Source organism: Macaca thibetana, chromosome 1 (assembly GCF_024542745.1).
Source record: "Macaca thibetana thibetana isolate TM-01 chromosome 1, ASM2454274v1, whole genome shotgun sequence".
NCBI classification, from domain to species: domain Eukaryota; kingdom Metazoa; phylum Chordata; class Mammalia; order Primates; family Cercopithecidae; genus Macaca; species Macaca thibetana.
In genome coordinates, this window is record NC_065578.1 from 165,098,885 (window position 1) to 165,121,184 (window position 22,300).

The window sequence follows — 22,300 nt, forward strand, 5'->3', positions numbered from 1 at the left end:
TTCTGTTTTTAGCTCTTCTGGCAGTTATTACTATAATTCTAAATAAGTTGATATTTATTGATCAATTTTAGATGCCACCTATTAGCTTTCTGCTTCAATAAACAAGGATTTAAGTAAACTAACTTTCTCCACTCTTCTCTAAAAATGTTTATCTCAGTTTTCCATTCATCTATCCACTCATTCATTTAACAATTATTGTTTTCCTATTCCAGGGAGATTTGCTAGGTGCCTGAATATACCAACTAATAAAAAAGACAAAATCATTCCCATTATTGAGACAAATAAACATGATAATTAAGTAAATTATATTACAGTATGTTAGAAGGGTGATATGTGCTATAGAAAAAAGATAAAGCACTGCATGTGAGATTGGGAAGGTGAGGTGAATGGTGTTAAATTGAGAGGTCTTGAAGGTATGAGCAAGTAGCCATGCAACTATCTGGGAGAAGAGTGCTCTTCCCCAGAGGAACCAACCAATATAAAGGACAAAGTTTGCCACTCATGTTTGATGACCAATAAGAGGCCACAGTAGTGAGAACAGCTAATGAAGGAGCAGATGAGGTTACAGTGGTGAGATGAGAAGGGGACAGCAGCAGACCATGAAGTCATGGCAAGCTCTTGGAAAGCTTTAGGCTTCTACTCTGAGTTGCCTGTGAAATCTTTGCATGGTTTTGAGGGTAGACATGACAGGATCTTTCTTACATCTTGAAAGGATCTCTCTGGCTGCTGAGTTTGAATATTCTGTAAATGGACAAAGCATGAAGTAGAGAGACCAGCTGGGAAGCTATTGCAATAATTTAGGGCAGAGACTACAGTAGCTGGATGAACGTGAAAGCAGTAGAAGCATTGAGGAGTCATTTGCTGAATATATTTTGAAAATAAAGCCAACAGAATTTCCTGATAAATTGGATTTAAGCTGTCAGAAAGAGGAAGGAGCAAATGATATTGCAATAATTTTAGGCTCTGTTTAAATTATTCTTGTAACTTTAAATAATATACTTTTATGAATTGTTGCAATGTAGGAGACATCTGTCATTGCCTCCAAGTAACTTATTGAGTATCTTATTTGGGGAAAAACTCATGTGACTCCTTCCTCTCCAATTTGAGTCAAACTCCAAGTCCTATTTCCCTTTCATCTATAACAGAAGCATGTGACCTAGTTTCTGGCAATCTATGCAAAATTTCATTCATATATGAACATGAGGGAAAAGAAACAGGCTCCTCTGGAAATTCCATTTGTACAGGTGTGTGGATGGTAGTGGGTGGGTGTGAGACTTTTGGTGGTAGCAACAATAGTAGCAGTGGTTTCCCAGTGTTATAGGATCAAGTTCTTGGCACAAAAGTGTAACTGCTTGGGCAGCAGAGGACATTTCTTCTAGTGGTCAGTGGAAAGCACCAAGGGTTTTTATCATCAGACCTGTTCTGCAACATGCTTTTGGGTATTATTCTTAGAATTAGCCTTGAACTTGTTTTTTCATAGCTCTTCTAGAGCTAAATTCTCATTGTTAACTTTCCAATCTAATTCTGGTAGTCTTCTTTCTACTTAATAAAGTCGAAGTCACCTTCCACTGTTTGCAACTAACACCTTTGATGAATGCCAGCAACTAGAGACAGTCTCCATCTTAGTACATTTAGTGCTACTGTAACAAAATACCACAGACTGGGTAATGTATAAAGAAGAGAAATTTATGTCTCATGGTTCTGGAGGCTGGGAAGTTCAAGATCAAGACACTAGCAGGTTTGGACCCTGGTTCAAAGATGGCACCTTGTTACCACAACTCTGGAGAGGAGGAGTGTTGAGTTCTCACATGGCAGGAAAGCAGAAGGAGCCAACCCATTCCTGAAAGCCTTTTTAATGGTGGCATTAATCAATTCATAAGGACTTCACCCTCATAATCTAAACCCTTCAGAAGGCTCTACCTCCCAACACAGTTGGACTGGAGATTAACTTTCCAACACATGAATTTTGGAGGACATATTCAAGTCATAGCAGTATCTCTTCATTCTTCATTTTGTCAGATGATGCTGGTGTCCCTGTCTTTCCCATCAGTTTTATTCCCTTCCAACATCAGCAGTCTAAAATTGAAATTTTAGAGAATAAATGGTTGATTCTGTCTTAGCTCAGGCTACTACAACAAAATACCATGAGCTGGGTGGCTTTTAAACAACAGGAATTTATTTCTCACAGTTCTGTAGTCTGGAAGTCTGAGATCCAAGTGCCAGCATGGTTGGGTCTGGTGAAAACCTTTTTCCAGCTTGTAGATTGCAGACTTTCCTGTGCCCTCAAATGGCAGAAAGCAAAGAGAGTGTATTAGTCCATTTCACACTACACCTGAGACTTGGTAATTTATAAAGAAAAAGACATTTAATGGACTCACAGTTCCACGTGGCTGGAGAGGCCTCACAATCATGGTGGAAGGCAAAAGGCATGTCTTATATGGCGGCAGGCAAGAGAAAATGAGAGCCAAACAAAAAGGGTTTCCCCTTAGAAAACCGTGAGCTCTTGTGAGATGTATTCACTACCACAAGAATAGTATGAAGGAAACCACCCCCAGAATTCAATTATTTCCCACTGGGTCCTTCCCACAACATGTAAGAATTAATGAGAGCTACAATTCAAGATGAGATTTGGGTGGGGACACAGCCAAACCATATCAGAGAGGTCTCTGGGTTCTCCTTTATAAGGGCACTAATCCCATTCATGAAAGCTCTACCCCCTCTTGATGTAATCACCTCCCAAAGGCCCCAACTCCTAATACCTTCAAAATAGGGGTTATGATTTCAACACATGACCCAAACATTCAGCCTATAACAATAACACTTATATTTAGTCCTATAATCATAACCAAACCATCTCTGCTTTGTCTATAAATTAATTCTAGAAGTAAAAATAGTCATTTAAATTTAAACTGTGATTTAACCATGTAAATCCCATTTATTTCAAATTCAACTAGTGTAGCATAACTGTATTATATACCTTTTATGTTTATCCTAGAGTGTCTTATTACCTTTGTTTACTTTTTGCACTACCAGCGTTTATTTCATTGTTATGATTAGCCAACACCTTAAGTCTAGGAATATGATCAAATCTCTGGATTCCATATTTTTTCCTAGGAATTTTTCAACGTTTTCTGTCCTCTGGTTCCAATTAGGACTAATTGTTATGTAAGACACAGCTGCTTTTCAGATTTTCCTATATCACTTTTCATTGTTATAATCACTAATTCTTGCATTCCTTGGCTCCACCTTTTTTGTTTAATTCCTTTATTTTTAAGAGTACATACACAAATAATTTCCTAAGAAAGGTAACATGCGACATATTTCTAAATGTTTACATGTCTGAAAAGATGTTTTTATTTTGCCCTTAGAATTGATTTTTTTCTGGATATAGAAACAAAGATGGTAAGTAATTTTCCTTCATAATTGTGAAGGCATTATTCAGTTATCTTTGAGCATCTATTGTCTGACACCTGGTAATTTTTATTCTCTTGAATGTAACTTTTTTTCCTATAATAATGATGTGAAATAGTTTTTTGTTGTTGTTGTTGTTGTTTGTTTGTTTTGAGACAGTCGCCCAGGCTGGAGTGCAGTAGGGTGATCTCGGCTCACTGCAAGCTCCGCCTCCCTGGTTCACGTCATTCTTCCGCCTCAGCCTCCGGCGTCGCCGGGACTACTGGTGTCCCCCGCTGGCTAATTTTTTGTTTTTGTATTTTTCGTAGAGACGGGGTTTCACCGTGTTAGCCAGGATGGTCTCTATTTCCTGATCTCGTGATCCGCCTGCCTCGGCCTCGGAAAGTGCTGGGATTAGAGGCGTGAGCCACCGCACCAGGCCGAAATAGGTATTCTTTTTTTGTTTTTTGTCTCCGTGGTTTTTTGTTTGTTTGTTTTTTTGAGACTGAGTCTCGCTTTGTCGCCCAGGCTGGAGTGCAGTGGCGCGATCTCGGCTCACTGCAAGCTCCTCATCCCGGGTTCACGCCATTTTCCTGCCTCCCCAGTAGCTGGGACTACAGGCTCCCACCACCACTCCCGGCTAATTTTTTGTATTTTTAGTAGAGACGGGGTTTCACGGTGTTAGCCAGGATGGTCTCGATTTCCTGACCTCCTGATCCGCCTACCTCAGCCTACCACACTGCTGGGATTACAGGCGTGAGCCACCGTGCTGGACACAAAATAGGTATTCTTATGTCCCTATTTTATAAATGAGAAGAGTAAAAGCAGGAAAAGGAACTTGACTAAGATTGTACAAACAGAAAAGCAAAAGCAAGAATGCAAACCCAGGCAGGCTGGCTCCAGAGACTTCACTCCTAACCATCACAGTGTGCTGCTTTTCATGTATCATACAGTCTGGAAGTTACTGTTGGTTCAAACCTGCATGAGAACATTGAGAGGAGAGCGAGCAAAGCATGTTTCCAGAACTGCATTGGGAAGAATTCCTGTATTTCTGCAGAGACAGATGTCAGGAGACAAGGCATTGGGCACAGGGTGGAATGGTTTAAAAAGCATAGGACGTATTTTGAACAGCATCGTAAGGCCAAAGGGAAGCCACTGAATGGTTTTAAGCAGGAGACTTAATGTGGTATGATTGGTAAATAATAGTAATAATACCTCATATCATAATTATCCTTGACCTCTGAGTTGCCAGGTCTAGCAGATACTTTTCTGTCCTGTTTACTCAACCTATTAGCAGCACTTCCTCTTTCTTAAAACGCTGTCATTTCTTGGCTTCTACAATACCTCATTCTCCTGGTTTTTCTCCTACTTCCCTGATAATTCCTGCTTAGTTTACTGGCTCCTCCTCCATTACTCAGTCTTTAAATGTAGCCGTTTTTTAGACTCATTCCTGTGTCCATTTCTCTACCTATATTATCTCCTTTTTCCACTTTTATGCTAGAAATATCATCCTGCTGAATCTCATTTATTTCATTATCCTAAACTCCTTCGCTAAGCTCCAGATTTATTTATACAAGTGCCTACTTGCAAATTTCTACTTTAATGTATTGGAGGCATCTCAAAATTAACATACCCAAAATGAAATTTCTGATTGCTTTGTTAAACTGATTTCTTTTCCCACCGTCCATAATTCTCTATTATTCTCTTTTCTTCACTTTCTACATCTAATCCATCAGCAAGTCTTGACAATTAAACCTACAAGATATTTCTAGAATTCATCCAGCTCTCATCACTGCTATTACCTCAGCCCTAGCCTCCATCACTTGTCCTTGGCACCACCACTAAAGCCTCCTCATTAGTCTCTCTGGTTCCACTCGTGCTCCCCTACAATCTATTTTCCACACAACTGTCAGGGAAAACTTGAAAGTGAGTCTTTGTATGTGACTTCCTTACCCCCCAAACTGTTTAATGGCTTTCCTTTTCATTTGGAATAAAATTTAAACTTCTTTCCAGGGACCACTAGGTCTTTGAGGTCATACAGCTAATACTTAAAAGAGCTAAATTTCATGTTTTAAAAAGATGACTTTGGCTAATTAGAAAAAAAAAATAGATTGAAAGTAGCCAAGAGTGGATACAAGGATACCAGTAAGGAAGACTTAGCAACAATCCAGGCTACATGTGATGATGGCCTGAACTAGAGCCTTTAGAGCATCAACAGTGAGAATGGAGAGAAAAAATGGACAGATTGAAGTATAGTTTTTTAATGATATAAATGTAACATCCTGAAAAAAACACAATAAAAGATTAAAGAAAATTGTAGAACAGTGACCTGACACATTGTTGTTCTGAGTTTGAGGTACCTGTGAGCTCTCCAAGTTGCTATCAAGTAACCAGTTTAATATACAGTCTGAATAATGTCAAAAGACAAAATTACAACAAATTTAGCTTAAAGATCTAATTGACTTTTATTCGTGATTCTTCTGATGAGCTGAGCAGAGGCGATTGGGCTTTACTGTAGGGAAAAGAAAGAGAGATCAGACTGTTACTGTGTCTATGTAGAAAAGGAAGACATAAGAAACTCCATTTTGACCTGTACCCTGAACAACTGCTTTGCCCTGAGATGCTGTTAATCTGTAACTTTGCTCCAGCCTTGAGCTCACAGAAACATGTGTTGTATAGAATCAAGGTTTAAGGGATCTAGGGCTGTGCAAGATGTGCCTTGTTAACAAAATGATTACAGGCATTATGCTGGGTAAAAGTCATCACCATTTTCCAGTCTCAATAAACCAGGGGCACAATGCAGTGCGGAAAGCCTCAGGGACCCTCTGCCCTGGAAAGCCGAGTATTGTCCAAGGTTTCTCCCTATGTGATAGTCTGAAATATGGCCTCGTGGGATGGGAAAGACCTGACCGTCCCCCAGTCCGACACCCGTGAAGGGTCTGTGCTGAGGAGGATTAGTAAAAGAGGAAGGCCTCTTGCAGTTGAGATAGAGGAGGGCCACTGTCTCCTGCCTGCCCCTGGGAACTGAATGTTTTGGTATAAAACCCAGTTGTACATTTGTTCAATTCTGAGATAGGAGAAAAGCCGCCCTGTGGCGGGAGGCAAGACATGTTGGCAGCAATGCCACTCTGTTACTCCTTACTCCACTGAGTAACACTGAGATGTTTGGGTGGAGAAAAGCATAAATCTGGCCTGCATACCTTCCCTTGAACTTAATTGTGACACAGATTCCTTTGCTCACATGTTTTCTTGCTGACCTTCTCCCCACTATCACCCTGCTCTCCTGCCACATTCCTCTTGCTGAGATAGTTAAAATAGTAATTAATAAATACTGAGGGAACTCGGAGACCGGTGCCGGTGCAGGTCCTCCATATGCTGAGCGCCGGTCCCCTGGGCCCACTTTTCTTTCTCTTTACTTTATCTCTGTGTCTTATTTCTTTTCTCAGTCTCTCATCTCGCCTGACGAGAAATACCCACAGGTGTGGAGGGGCTGGCCCCCTTCACTTTACAGGCAGAAAAGAGCTGAAAAAGCAGAAATGGAACAAAACGCAGACTGGCCAGTTCAAAGTTACTTTCCTTTTAAAAATTAAAGCAGAGGGGACTTCCTTATCATACCAGCTGAAACTGATCTGTTAGGAGACTTGGCCGTTATCTCTCTCCTGATTTCTTAGAAGGTCAGATAACTTAGTTTCACCTTGGGACCTGGAATTTCAGAATTAGTGATTCCATTTTGCCATTTTGGTTTGACCAGTTGGGCCTAGTGCAGAAGCTCAGTCCCAACCAATGACCTCCTATAAATTTCATTTGACAACATAGAGGTGATACTGATTTTAAAACATAGGTGTAAAGATGGTAAATAAAGCCAGGAGAGTGGATAACATTGCTAAGGGAAAGAGAAGCAGGAATAAGACAATGCCATTGAAGAATGCCAACATTTTAGAGCAAGGTTTATTTTTCTGATTCACTTTAATATTTTTCCATGTATACAGAATATCCTAATTGTTATAATCTTTGCTAGTTTAAAAGGGAAAGAAAAGATCATGATTGTTTTCGTTCATAGTTCTTTGCTTGTAAAATTGTATACTTGTTTATCAATAATTAATATACATTTTCACCATAAAATCATCTGTTCCAGTCCTGCTTTTTAAATTGTTCTATAAGATTTTTATGAGCTAAGAGGAAAATATGCATAAGTACCCTGATAAAGATAAATTCAACCTCAGATAAATAATGTTTTCATTTACAGTTACCAATCTAAAAGGTAACATATTCTACTGACGAGACAAGTAAGTATGATGAATGTGAAATGTAAAATTACACATTTCCAAAGGACAGTGGAACTATTTCTAAAACTTCCTGATCATGTCTATTAATGGAAAAAGGCAGCTGTACTTTTGTGAAATGAGGAAATTTGACTAAATAAGCAATCTAAGAATGCTTGTAACTCTGAAATCTTGTGATCCCATTCACAACATAATGTGATCACATCACCACATAGAATCATACACTTTATAATAAGGAATGACCTTGAAGATACTGTATCCATTCATTATATTTCAAATACATATCTTACAGTGTTTAGTTTTTTGTAGATCAGGAATAATTGTATTTGGTATTGTGTAATGAAATACTTCATATTGCCTAACAAATAATGGTCACCCAATTAAATATTAAATAAACTCTCCCCCAACATAATTTATTTTTTGAATAAGGAAAAAAACAGAACTAGAAAATAAACTACTTTTACAAGATCATTCAGATAACTGAAGGACTTGTAAGTCATAAATATGACCGCTAGTTCAATCTGAAAATATGGGAGTCGTTTTGAGGAAAACATTCAGCCACAGTGACCTTCCAAGAGTAGTTACACAATACTGTGAAATAGCACGATAATATATATATTTTTTCTTTTTTTGTCCTTTTTTGTGTGGTAATTTTCTCCCTCATTTAACCACACACTATCTTTGCCTCAGGGTAGATTAAAGGTGAAAATAAATAAACCTCAATATTCAATCTTTCCATTAAAAATATGTCTCTGAAGTCTTTATCAGGAACAATAAATGGAAAGTCCAGGTTTTTCAATTCAAAAGCAAGGTAATTTAGGCCATAGAGTGAATCAAATCTTGAAGGGGGAGTTACACACTGCCCCACAAGAAGAGAGAAACATCCTTCCTGGGTTGGAAATGGGAGCCTGAAGATAAAGTGGAGATAGAGGGGGAAAAAAGGGAGCTAGAGGGAAGAGGATGGCAGGTAGAGTGTTCGTGAGGATCAGGGATTCTGAACTGCCTTCTGCCTCACTGTTGAAAATGCTGAGAGTGGATACTATTAGAGACCACTGGATAGATTTTGTGTCTTAGAGCACAGGGGCGTGTTCTTACCTCCTGTCTGGAGCCCTGGGAAGACGACCTCAAAGTGTTTTGTGCTAGCATGAGACAGACCAGTAAAGTATGAACAGAACTATGGCAGGCCTGGGAGGAGAGAAGGTGTTGAGACTGCCATGCTTCCCACACCTGCTACAAGTCACCCTACCCCAACTCTAACACTTGGGGAATTAGAAAGTGAAGAGAAGATCAGTGGAAAAAGAAGCCTAGCATCTGGAAAAAGGGGTAGGGTTGTCATGTAAAATACAGGATGACTAGTTAAATATGAATTTTAGTTAAAGAGCAATTTTTAAAATATGAGTATTGTATAAGACATACTTATATTAAAATATTTTTTGTTGTTTATTTGAAATTCAATTTTTTTTTTTTTGAGACAGAGTCTCACTCTGTCATCCAGGCTGGACAGTGTGTGATCTTGGCTCACTGCAATCTCTGCCTCCTGGGTTCAAGCAATTCTCGTGCCTCAGTCTCCCAAGTAGCTGGGATTACAAATGTGCACCACCACGCCTGGCTAATCTTTGTATTTTTAGTGGAGACAGCATTGCACCATGTTGGCCAGGCTGGTCTTGAACTCCTTGCCTCAAATGATCCTCCCTCCTTGGCCTCCCAAAGTACTAGGATTACAGGTGTCAGCCACCACGTTTGGCCTGAAATTCAAATTTAATTGGGCATTTATTTTTTAATTTGCTAAATCTGGCAACTGGAATGTAAAACTGTTCACTGGGATGAGATATTGTTATCACTCTTTTCAGAGCTAGGAGATACCTGAACACTGGTGTTTGGAAAAAATTACTATGTTTATACTAGATTAAGCAACAGATCATGTTTTGAATTAAAATTATTGCTCACCAGTAAATTTATTATTTACCTTCTCTGTGTTTTAAAGTTCTAATTTCTATAATTATGTTTCTGTCCCTAGTGACATTAAGAGTCCATGTTTTATAAAATGACAAGAGTGATATTGGGATATAAGTTCATATTCAGCACTAGAAAAAAAAAGAGAACTACTTAACTTCACCGATTGACCTTTCTATATTATAAAACATAAAATCGTCTTAACAATGTTTTATGAGGCTTGGACTCCTAACTGGGCTAGTTACTAATTACCAGAAAATGCCTGACCTAGGGGTCACTGTTATTATTGAAAGCAGCTCAAAATTCATAACAAAAATATTACATAATCAGTGTTTTATGTGTTGAAATGTGAAACGTTGAATGGTCATTTGCCAGCAGATTCTGTGCTGCTTATAGTTCTCATCATTTTTTTTTGTAAGTAGTTTAAAGTGTAACCAATTAGAAAGCTTACTAGAGTAACCAATTGGAAAGCAAGTTTTAATTCTCAACATTCCATTAGGTTTATAATATACAATAAACCTCAGGGCTACCACTTTTCACTAGGCCTGCAAATTAGCTTGTCTACATCCAGGTTGGAATCCCGGCCAAGAATTGTGCGCTAAAAAAAGTTAAAATGGCCTCTATTTAATCCATAATTTCTATAGTCCAGATCACACCACTGTTATGAGTAAAGAATGAGAAAAGGTTTTTTGTTTTTTGTTTTGTTTTGTTTTTGTTTTTGTTTTTAAGCAATGACCAGTCCCATGCCTTACACTATAAGGAATTTGACAGTGACAAGTGAGCTCTGATGTCTCTGTAATTTCTTTGGTTGAGTGCCGGCATCCAAAGTCTCTGGTATTTAAAGCTCATCCTGCTTGAGCCTCCTGCATTTTGTACTCTCAGTGAAGATTTGCAAAAAACTTTTACTCAGAACTACTTGAATACAGGGCATAATTTATTATTTGAAGAGTTCAGTTTATTCTCAAAACGATGTTTAGGTGATGGAAATATTCACCTTTCTACATTTTCTTGAATCTACTCTACCACTCATTATAAGACACCAGGATTTTTAGACAGCATTTGGTGACAAAACAAGACAATATTAATTGTATATAAAATCTATACTGTATTTAATATGTAATTAATGAACACTATTAAATGCATATACTAATTATACATTTATTCTAATTTCATCAAGTTAAGTTTATGCATTCAGCTTGTATTAATTAAGTTCTTACTTTGCTGAATACTGTTTTAAGTGCTGTTTCAACAAGATAGATAAGGCGCTTACGTTCTAGTAAATAGATGTATCTTAGATGTGCCTTAGATGTGTTTTAGAATTGAAGAAATACAGTAACTTAAGTGAATTGTTTCGAATTAATGGCCTTAATAAGGCCTTAGTGAAAATGAAGATACTTGGGAAAATATTTTAAAAATGTTGATGCCCATTTGTAAATAAACAGGCATTTGGCATCTATCATTGGCACTGAATTTACATGCTAGATATACTTTCTGCTGGCTAATATGTATGGCTCCCTATAAAGCCATCATTTTCATCATTTTAGTAACATTTTTATGTAGGAGTTATTTGTTTGTTTGCTACTCAAAGCAACTCACTCTCCTATTTTAAGAAATCTAGACTGAGCCATAGGCATACAGTTTTGGAGGGCAATCCTCCAAAAATTAAAGATTTTTGCAGAGAAAATTTTTCAGAGAAAATTAAAGATGAAACATTAGTCCCTAGTCTAAAATTACGAAATAACTTCATTGCTTTTCTAGGAATTATCTCAGGTAGCAACATAGAGAAAGGGAAGTATACACGAATAGTTTGTGATTTTTTACTCAGTCCCTTAAATATTATTACCACCTCTTCTGTTAACTTCTATTTGCTTGCCAGGTTCCTCATTTTAAAAGGTTTTCAAGTCACGGATTTTGTAAGAAATAAAGAATAGTCATTGCCAGCACTATCCTTTCTTCTAAAATTAGTATTTCTAATCACATTAGACATGTTTTCAGTATCTAGAGAGGATGCCTACTCCCTACAGCTATCATGAACCATTAACTTTAATTAAAATTTACAAGTCTAATGTTGTTACATCTGCTAAAAGCATTAACTTCCATGTTAATTATGAAAATGTTAATGTTGCATTAAAATAATGTTCCCTTTTGACAGTTCATCTATAGTTTAATTATTTATTTTGTTGGGGAATAAGTTCTAAAAATTGAGAAGAGAAAAGACTGTGAAGTCAAATTAGAAAAATGAGATAGAGTAACAAAACTTCTAAGGAGTAAACCTTGTGATTCAGATAAAGGTGGCTGAAGCATACTTGTTTTCTTTATTCTGTATTTAAAGGAAATGTGTTCTCTTGTCTTGCATCTGAAATATTTTTTAGAATAGTTCTTCCCTTTTTTCTTCTTGCAGCTAGTTTATAGTCATGCATGATATCAACACTCCCAAGTGTTTCCAAGGCTACACAATCCTTTATTCATATAAATCATCTAAAAAGAAAACTTCAGTTTCAAAAAGACAGCCTCATATACTTTCTATTTAAATATTGATTTATTCTTTAAAACAGATTTATTTCAATAACTTATCCAGTATACCTTTGAGCAAATAAAAATAACTCAAGGAAATTCTCAATGATCCACATGGCAAAACTGAGCTACCCAGTAGGAATATTAGTAGAGAGTCTCACACGTCACTGAAAGGCATTAATTATTCTTTAATAATATTAATAGCATTTTCTTGTCACAGGCATACTTACTAGACAAATCCTTTTTAAATACATAAGTCTATGTACATAAGCTAATTTTCAAATGGAATACATCCTTCTAAAACAGGAATATATTTGGAGTTGAGAAAAATGTTGATCCAGTTTATAGGTCACCGACACCTTGCCTGTGTTTTTATCAGTCTGTCCCCAGTGCCTATAACTGTGCCTGCTGTAGAGTGTAGGCACTCAATAAATAGTTGATATTTGATTTAATGCCACTTTAAATTTCTTTTTTAAAAATAAAGTATTATTTTATACTGTTTTCTTTGAAGAGATTTTCTGTATGACTATATAATTTGTATAGGTAAATATGTAACTCTGCACTTGGTCATTTCAAAATTATGAGCAGTCAATTGTACAGAGGCACATATTATTTTTAAATAACTTATATATACATCAAATGAACCTGATTATTTGGAGGAAAATCCTCAGAATAAAATTTTTTCTATATGAGAGTAGTACGTTAATTTTTAAAGAACAAGCACTTAATGAATGAGGAATTCCATTTTTTTTCTTGAATTGCTGAACAATGAACACTTAGTTTCTGTAGGTCCTCCCATCCTTAGAATGTTGTGAGGACTAGCAGGACTCTATCTAGTTCTTCAAATTTTCACTTCACCGTATCTGAGAGACACATAGTTAGACTACAAGGCAGTTGTTAAAAAGACTATGACTCTTGTATTTCTTTCCCTATGTTTATACATTTACAGTTATGATTCACAAGTGTTTCACATACATTATCATTGATTGTACCAAGTCTTCTTCTTCAAAAAAAAAACTCCGAAGCAACTTACTGAAAACACATATAAAAATTTAAAGCATCTGGACCAACAGAGGGGAAACATGAGGTGGTTAATGCCGAAAAGAGAAGAATCCAGGTAAGTAAGCTACAGGATTCTTGCTGAGTTGGAATTTGGCCTTAAACTTTCAATGACAGGAAGAGAAAGTGAATAGATTTTCCCCGCATCAACAAAGCTGTTTCTAACCTCCACTTTTAGCTTCAGGAGAAGTAAGTTATGTGTGGCTTTTTATGAAGGGACCTTGAGAAATGAGATAATAGTAGTCTATCACACATGGTTAAGATAATGAAATGAAATGTTTTTCCTTCATTGTTATTATTTTTAAATGAAATCTTGTGACACAAATCAATATATAAAGCAGGTAAGAGTGGTGCTGCTCTCATTGAACTAAGGTCCTAGGGACAATCTCACCTGCTAAACTTCCCCATCCCTTACCCACGAGGCTCTTGGGGCATTGTGAGGCAGCAGTACCCTCCTACCCTCTGCCAGCAAAGAGCTCTGACTCAGCCTGGCTATCTCTTCCACCATGAACTACATTTGTAGTCAGATAAGCTTCTTACCTTCTCTAAGTTCCAGTTTTCACATTGTAAAATAAGAATAAGCCTAGGATCTATCTCCTTGAGTAGCTATGAGTATTAAAAACATAAAATGTAAAAATGTTTAGCATAATAGTAAAATTAAGTATAATAACAATTATTATTATAGAAGTAAGGGTATGGGTTTTGGAGTCATAGAGACCTGGGTTTGAAACTTTTTCTGCCCCCTACTAACTCTGTGACCCTGAGAAAATTTTCTGAGGTCTCTGAGCCTCAGTTTTCTTAACTGTAAATCAAGGGTAATGATATCTACCTTATAGAATGGTAGTAAGATTACATGAGATTATACATAGCAAGTACTTAGCAGAGTAAAAAAATGAAATAAAATAATATTTGTTTTACTGTTATTATACTATTAGTATTTTTTATAGAACTATTACTAACCTTATAGTAATGTTTTCTGTGTTATCCAAGTAAGGAAAAACATTCAGAAAAAATAAGAGACTATGATCTTCTTGAGTGCAAGAAGTGCCCCTTGGTTAGTCTGTATTTGTTGTGCCTAGGATAGTGCCTGCTAAAAAGTAGATATTCCATAGAAAATTAATTGAATTTAGTGACTTGCCCACGGTGTCAGCTAGTATGTGGTTTGTCTGCTTGTTTGTTTTGAGATGGAGTCTTGCTCTGTCACCCATGCTGGAGTGGGGTGGCGTGATCTCGGCTCACTGCAACCTCCGCCTCCTGAGTTCAAGCGATTCTCCTGCCTCAGCCTCCCGAGTACCTGGGACTACAGGTGCCCACCATCATTGGCCTGGCTAGTTTTTGTATTTTTAGTAGAGCTGGGGTTTCACCATATTGACCAGGCTGGTCTCAAAGTCCTGACCTCAAATGATCCACCCACCTCAACCTTCCAAAGTACCGGGATTATAGGGGTGAGCCACCGTGCCTAGCCTAGTACGTGGTTTAATCAACACTCAAATGGAAATGGAAAACAGGTGACATTACTTAGGAACAGAATGTAGAAGAGAAGAAAGAATGTGTAGAACAGAGACCTGAGACAGTCTAACATGTAAAGTTAGGTAGAATAGGAGGGGCCAGGAAAGGTGGGGGATAGGGTGGTGGAAGCCAAGAAAGACAGAGACATTAACAAGGTAAGAGTGATGAACTGTATGAATGCTGCTGGAAGATCCAGTAGAATGGGGGCTAGATTTGGTCATATGATGTGATTGATGACTGTAGTAAAGGCCATGCCCGAGCAGTTGTTGAGGCAAAAACAAAGTTGGCATGAATTAAAGAGAAAGTGGGAGGTGAGAAAAGAAGGCTAGATGATACTTTTTTCACAAGAAATTAGGCTCCGGAGACAGAGGTAAGAGTAAGGGAGTCAGGTTTTTGGCTTTTGTCTTGTTATGACATGAAAGGAGTCTGAAAATAATTACGCTGAAATTGTGGAAGAGCAGACCATCAATAGGGCATAGGTATGGGAAGGCAAGAGGGCCAGAGACTCAGAGTACAAGTGGAAGACCAGATATCTCCTCCTTGAAATCTGTACAGCACAGCACACACGTGGTAAGCCCTCAATAACTGTTTGTTAAATATGTGAGGAAATGAAAGAAGCTTGAATGCTAATGCAGATGTTTTTGCAAACTTGATGATGAGCGGTTTAGGTCGTTTTTTTATCCAAGAGTTTCTATTCTATAAGAGGTCAAAGTCAGAGTTTGCTGTTAAAAGGAAAGGAGAGGCTGGGGTTGGAGGTTTGAAGACTGGAAGAGAGCATTCATTGGAGAGTAGATCTTGGGTTGGGATATTGCCAGATGGAAGCAAAGAAAGCACAAAGGGTCAAGGAAATTGAACATTTTGGCAAGAAAAACATAAAGATTACAATGAGTACTTGCTTATTGAGTTATTGTGAGGATTAAATGATTTAATGTAGTAAAGGACTTAGAACAGTGCCTGCCATATAGTAAATGTTCAGGAAAAGATTATTATTATGATTAACTTTAAGATCTAAGCTAAAAAAAAAAAAGGGAAGTGAAATCAGGAGAGAACACATCAAGAAAAAAAATGCAAAGGGAGAGGCTGCATTACATAAAAGCAATTGTAATGGGAATAATTGAGAAAATAATTCAGAAAGATAGGAGATTCTGATTAAAGGCTGTGATTTCTAAGTTATTCAGTTAAACCGTGGAGTTGTTTTTGAGGATAAATAACTAGGTTTGTCACAGTAAATCTCATTTTACTTTACCTAAGAATTACCTGGGAAGGTTGTTAGAATTCAGATTCCCAGGACCTTTAACACAAAAAGGGATTCAATAGCACTGGACAATTGGCCTTGAAATCTGCATTTTTCCATGCCCCCTAGACAAGCCAGATGCAGCCAGTCCCTGGACCATACTTTGAAAACTCTGAGCTACATTGTAACTCTGGGCTGGCTGATGTGGAGTGGAAGAGCTGGTAATTGGAGATGAGGAGACCAAGGAGGTCTGGGTGTGGAGTGACTCATTCAAATGGTTGCTGAGGTCACTCAGGATGGAGACCAGACAGGGTGGAGAAGAGGTCCGAGGGCCAGAGGGCAAAGTCACTGATGAATGGGGGAGGGTACTGTGAGGAGTGAGGAATAAAAGGCTCTTCATGACAGAGAGGGGGTGGAGTGAGCAGAGGAGATAGAACCTGATGGCAGGTCTCACCAGAACACAAGTGTTTCAAAAGACTAGAAAGTAGGCCGGGCGCGGTGGCTCAAGCCTGTAATCCCAGCACTTTGGGAGGCCGAGACGGGTGGATCACGAGGTCAGGAGATCGAGACCATCCTGGTTAACACGGTGAAACCCCGTCTCTACTAAAAAATACAAAAAACTAGCCGGGCGAGGTGGCGGGCGCCTGTAGTTCCAGCTACTCGGGAGGCTGAGGCAGGAGAATGGCGTGAACCCGGGAGGCGGAGCTTGCAGTGAGCTGAGATCCGGCCACTGCACTCCAGCCTGGGTGACAGAGCGAGACTCCGTCTCAAAAAAAAAAAAAAAAAAAAAAAAAAAAAAAAAAAAAAAAGACTAGAAAGTAAAGGTCTGGTATTGTCTATGAAAAGCAAGTTAGTCACTGGGAGAATATAGGAGGAAATATTCATTGTAGTAAAAAATCAAGAGCTTCCACTGGCCACGTGCTCTAAGGAGAAATTTATTTTGGTTTAAGTATAGGATGTGTGCTGTGAAAAAATTCAGGATATGGAAGGGTGATTAGATGGCGGAGGAAGTTGCAGAGGGTACATTGAAAAGTGAGGAGGGACAATCTGGATTAGAGAAAAGCATAAAGCATTACAAGATTGAGAACTGGAAAGAATAAAGTTGGCCAGAGGGGTTGACATTTTGGGTAAAGATGAAAGAAATAGTATGTGAGGCACAGAGTAATATAATCCTGACTAACTCAAGCAAACATGTTTCCTCCTCACTAAGTACCTTAGTGGCCGGAGGAGATCTTTTAAAAAGAGAAGATGGTCAACAGTTTTTAAAATATCTTTTCTTACATTTCTGTCTCATACATTATGACACAATTTTCCCAAACTTTCTCATCTACCTTAGTGACTCCGTATATTTTTTCATGGTAGTCCTAGGATAAGAAAAACTACTCAGCAGTTCTGTTCATTAAGTACATAGGCCCAAACAATTTACAAAGTAGTTATGTCCTAAAAATTTACTAGCTGTTTAAAAAATAATATATGTAAATTGAAAAAAGCAATATCCTTACTGCATTTTAAATCATATTTACTAATGGAATGTGCATGGCTATTGGGCACTGAGCAACTTCTAGAATCCTGGATTTATGCTGGATATAATCATCCTCATTTCCTATTCCATACTGATTTTCACATAGTACTTTTTTTTTTAAACCATAGGAACCACCCAAAACCAAGGTTTGCAGAGATATAAAGTCATCAAAAGAAATGTAGCTAGATCTGTTACTGAAACCATTAATGTCCCTGAGCTATGACAGCCTGTAATAGAACTCACAGTGTCTAACAGATGTCTTTGTGTTTGGAAACTTTTAAATATTCTACCACACAAGTGTGAGTTTGATTCGATTTGGTGCACAGTTTGGGAATTGTGTGTACTATACTAAAGAATTTGGATATTACTTATATTTTAGGGAGCCATTAAAAGGTTTTAAAGGAAGTATACATAGCATAATTTTGGAAATACCAGTATGGGGAAGTTATTGGAGGAGAGTAAAAAAAGGCAAGGAGATAAGTTAGTAGCTCATGACGACAGTTCAGGAAATATAATAAAGGCCAAAAGGAAGGTCCTGGAGGTGGTTATGGAGAGAAGGAGGATGGGGGTATGGAGGGAAAGGGCCAGGGGTGGTTTTGTAACGTAGCTAGAAATTGACAGTCTTCCCATTGAGAAGTATTTTGTCTGCTCTCCTTGAATCTGGTTTCTGTGACTGCTTGAACAACAGAATATAGTGGAAGCGACAGTGTGCCAGTTTCTGGGACCAGAACAGTACCTACCATATAGTAAATGGCTTCTACTTCCTGTCCTGTGGGATGCTTGTTCTTGGAATTCACTTCCTGCCTCATGGGTGCTCATTCCTCTGTCTGTGAGGAAACCCAACTGGCAGAGAAGTCCAGATGGAGAAGAATGTAGATCTCTGGGCCACAACCCAGGCTGAGCTCAGCCATAGCCAACACCCATTTGCCAACCATTTGGGTGAGCCATCTTGAAAATGTACCTTCCAGCCTGATGTTGCATGGGACAAACATGAGCTATCCTCTCCTTTGCCCTGCTTGATTTACAGATTCATGAGCAAAATAAATCACTTTTGCTTTAAGCCATGAAGTTATGACATGGCCTCAATAATGGCTTATAACCTCCACAGATAAATGACACAAAAGCTAAATTTATTTAAGATATGACAGGTGCCACTGTTCAAAGTGCTTTCTGTGAATTGTCTCATTTAGTCTTCTCAACAAGTATTATTAACACCTGTTGAAGTTATGAGAAAACTAAACTAGAGCATTTTCCCCAAGACATATAACTACTTGGTGATGAATTTGATACAGAGAAAAAGATGAGGGAGAGAAAGAAGTTGATGGTTACTGAGTTGTAAATTTGTGGTGGTAGTGGTGCCATTGCCTGACATAATAAATACAGGAACATAGAAAAAGATAGGAAATATGAGAAAGAGGTTTGGGGGGAAGATGTTAATGTAGCTTTGAACATTTATGCCTAACAGCATTGGCTGTATGAATCTATAGTTCAGAGGATTTAGAGCTATAGATATAAACTTGGAAACTATTAGAGTGTAAATGATAATTTAAACTTTGACAGTTGATGCAATCACACAAGATAAGAATGTATATTTAGAGAATAAGAATAAAATGAAACTCTGGTTAGGATAAGACTTAAGGTTTGAGGAATGAAACAAGAAAATGCAGAAAAGCAGGAAGAAAACCAATAAATAATAAAATGAAGACATTCAAGGAGTAAGATAATTTCAAACAAGGAGTGATTAGCCAATATTTTTAAATTCTACAAAAAGCCAAGTGAAATAATGTCTGGCAAACAGGAGGTGAATTTAGCAACAGAACTTTTAGTGGGGTGGTGAGACTGGAGGACAGTTTACAGTGGATTGAGAAATGAATGAGAACTGAGAAACTGGAAACTGTGAGGAGCATCACATTAAGATTTTTTTTTGTTTGAAAATGACAGGAAAAGTAATACAACTAAAATGACTTATGCAAAAAGCTATCTATTGGCTCATGTAACTAAAATACCCAAGAGTATTTCTGGCTTTAATCACTGCTAGACTCAGCAGCACCAGTGACGTCACCAGGATCCAGTTTCTCTCCATTGCTCTGCTAGTCCTTCTTTGCTCCCTTTTCAGCTGGGCCCTCCCCTTTGTGTTGGCAGACAGCCTGTTGCAGCTCCAGCACTATGTATTTCCATTTTCCAAAGCCTTGGAAAGGAAAATCCACACTTTCTTCATTGCTTCTCATCCTTTTGGCTAAGATCAAGTGAAAATCGACTTTCTTTATAACTCAAAAAAAAAAATTCCTAAATTTGAGTCTGATTGGATCTAATGGATCTGACTTGGGTCACTTGTTCTTCCTTGAATCAATCATTGTTGCCTAGGTAAATCGTGTATTGGTTAGATGAGGTTTACATCACAAGGAGGCAGGAGGGAATGGTTCCTCTGAGAGAATCAGGTACTGATTTAAAAAAAAAAAAAAAAAAAAGAAAGAAAGAAAGCTAGCAGCAAAAACAGCCGTCATTATGGTTATTATGAATTATCATCTTAGGAAGCTTGGCTGCAGAAGCAAGAAGAAAGAGAGAACCATAGTTAGAGTGAAATTTAACTAGCGCAGGAATGAAGGAGAGTTTTAAGGAAATGACAGCTGAAATAGGGAAGGTTAAGATGTCAGAGGGAGAGGGAATGGATAAAAAAACTACTGAGAGAGGAAGGAGTTGACTGCATCAAGAGAACAGCTGGCAGCATTAGCTTTGAGCAGGAGTAGAGATACCTCTTCCTTTGAGACCAGATGAGGAGAGGTAAGGCTGGGTACGGATATAAAGTAGTTTTTAGATGAAGGAGCAGGAAGTTCAGGAACGTTATGACTGCTGTTTTATCTATGATTTAGGAAGGAAGGCCATGTGCAAAGATTGAGAAAGAGGAGTTAGCTGAAGAAGGAGGTACAATGGTTTCTCAGGAGAATAAGAGAGTTTGGACGTGCAAGGCAAAATATTGGTTAACACTAGATTTTAAAGAAATTCCCAATTTAATAATTTTATCTTTTAATATTAATGCCATTAGAAATTTCAGTGAATAAAACAGAACATAGATATCAGCTCATAGAGTGGAAATTTGAAATTATACTAAAATTGAAGATTTTTCATTCACTTATCGTCTAGCATGGGGATTATTTTAGCAAGAAATCTTTGTTGGGAAAATTTATTAATAAGTTCATTTGGGGCTCTGAGACCTCTAGAATCCTACCTGTGAGAGCTGATCTATAGAAGACAAGGAGAGTATTATTTTGTTTCTTTATTTCCCCTAGCTTTATTGAGCATTGTATAACATGATGTTTTGATTATATGCATACATTGTGAAATGATTACCGAAATCAAGCTAATTAGCATATTCATTACTCCACATAATTATCTTTTTCGATGTTTGAGAACACTTAAAGATCTCTCTTAGCAATTTTTGAGTATAAAATACATTGGTATTAACGATAGTCACCATGCAGTACCATAGATCTCCAGAATTTGATCCTGCTAACTGAAACCTTTGTAACTGTCAAGCAACATCTGATTTCCCACCTCACTCCCCCTAGTCCCTGGCAACCACCATTCTTCTCTCCCCTTCTCCAAGTTCAATTTTTTCAGATTCTACGTAGGAGTAAGATTATGCAATATCTGTCTTTCTGTGCCTGGCTTATTTTGCTTAGCAAAATGCCTTTCTTCTAGGTTTATCCATGTTCTCACAAGCAACAGAGTTTTCTTCTTTTGAAAACTGAATCTGTATATATATATACACACATACACATATATATCTGAGTATATATGTGTATATATATCTCTGAATATGTATATATGTGTGTATATATATATCTGTGTGTATATATATATGTATGTATATATATATATAAACACACACACAAACACAAAGAAATATTCATACTGATTTCATTTCTTTTGAATATATACCCAGTAGTGAGATTGCTGGATCATATGATAGTTTTATTTTTAATTTTTTTAAAGACCCTCCATACTATTTTCTATAATGGCTATGTTAATTTATATTCTCACCAACAATGTACAAGAGTTCCCTTTTCTTGGCCGGGCGCGGTGGCTCAAGCCTGTAATCCCAGCACTTTGGGAGGCCGAGACGGGCGGATCACGAGGTCAGGAGATCGAGACCATCCTGGCTAACACAATGAAACCCCGTCTCTACTAAAAATACAAAAAAATTAGCCGGGCGAGGTGGCGGGCGCCTGTAGTCCCAGCTACTCGGGAGGCTGAGGCAGGAGAATGGCGTAAACCCGGGAGGCGGAGCTTGCAGTGAGCCGAGATAGCGCCACTGCACTCCAGCCTGGGCGACAGAGCGAGACTCCGTCTCAAAAAAAAAAAAAAAAAAAAAAAAAAAAAAAAGTTCCCTTTTCTCTACATTCTTGCCAATACTTGCTATTTTTCATCTTTTTGATAGCAGCTATTCTATCAGTTGTAAAGTGATATCTCATTGTGGTTTAATTTGCATTTGCCTGACTAGTGATGTTGATCATTTTTTCATATACCTGTTGACCATTTGTATGTCTTCTTTTGAAAAATATCTATTTAGGTCCTTTGCTCATTTTTCGATTGGATTATTTGTTTTCTTGCTATTGAGTTGTTTTTGTTCCTTACATATTTTAGATATTAACCCCTTATCAGATGTACGGCTTGTAACTATTTTCTCCCATTCCCTACATTGTCTCTTCACTGTGTTGATTGTATCCTTTGCTGTGCAGAAGCTTTTCAGTTTGATGCAATCCAACTAGTCTATTTTTACTTTTTTATTTTTTGAAGAATAAGGTAGAAAATGAGAGATAGAGAAGGAATGGCAAG